Below are 803 nucleotides of genomic sequence, written 5' to 3' on the forward strand. Positions count from 1 at the left end.
ACTGTCATCAGGGTATTTTGATTTCTTTTTCTTGTTTGGCTGACATTAATTCTTTTCGGTCTGATTTTCAGGTTACTGTTGAAGATAAGAATACTATGGTGATCAAAAGCGATGGGAAGAGGAAATGTGAGGAAGTAGAAGAAGAAACGTGAGGAAGTAGAAGATGAAGAGTGTAAATACATAAGGCTCGAGAGGAAGTCATCCCAAAAGCTTATGAGGAAGTTCAAATAAAAAACAAATTTTTTTTTACTAAACGCATCGGCCCGCATCAGACCGCATTATGTACCCCCTACCGCATCAGGCTGCCAGATGCGCTTTGACCATCACAACGGCCGCATCACGCATCAGGCGCGCCTGATGGGTGTTTTTTTAAACCAAGCTATTGATCTAGTAAAAATCAAAGCTATGCAGGATTGGCTTTTACCTAAGAATTTGAAAGTCTTGAGGAGATTTTTGGGATTAACATGCTACTATAGAAATTTCATAAAAGGGTATGGTAAATTGAGTAAACCCTTGACAAATATGCTCAAGAAGGTAAATTTTCAGTGGCAACTTGAACCTCAAGCAACCTTTGAAGATTTGAAACAAAGGATGTGCCAAGCACGAATTTTGGCTCTTCCTAATTATAGGCTAAAAAAATCGGAGATTGATGCTAGTTTTAAAGGCATTAGAGTTGTACTATCTCAAGTAGGGAGACCAATAGTCTATCTCAACAAAGCCCTTGGCTCTAAACATGCAGAGCTTTCTATCTATGAGAAAAAATATTTGGCCATTTTGATGGCAGTATCACACTAGAGACACTA

General features: G+C 38.6%; 1 pseudogene; it reads left to right on the forward strand.

The window, feature by feature from the left end:
• The window catches only part of LOC120140753, a 455-nt pseudogene extending 224 nt beyond the window's left edge, over positions 1-231 (forward strand).
• Positions 232-803: the final 572 nt, after the last annotated feature.

This window comes from Hibiscus syriacus, unplaced genomic scaffold (genome assembly GCF_006381635.1).
Source record: "Hibiscus syriacus cultivar Baekdansim isolate YM2019G1 unplaced genomic scaffold, ASM638163v2 tig00002237_pilon, whole genome shotgun sequence".
Taxonomy (NCBI): domain Eukaryota; kingdom Viridiplantae; phylum Streptophyta; class Magnoliopsida; order Malvales; family Malvaceae; genus Hibiscus; species Hibiscus syriacus.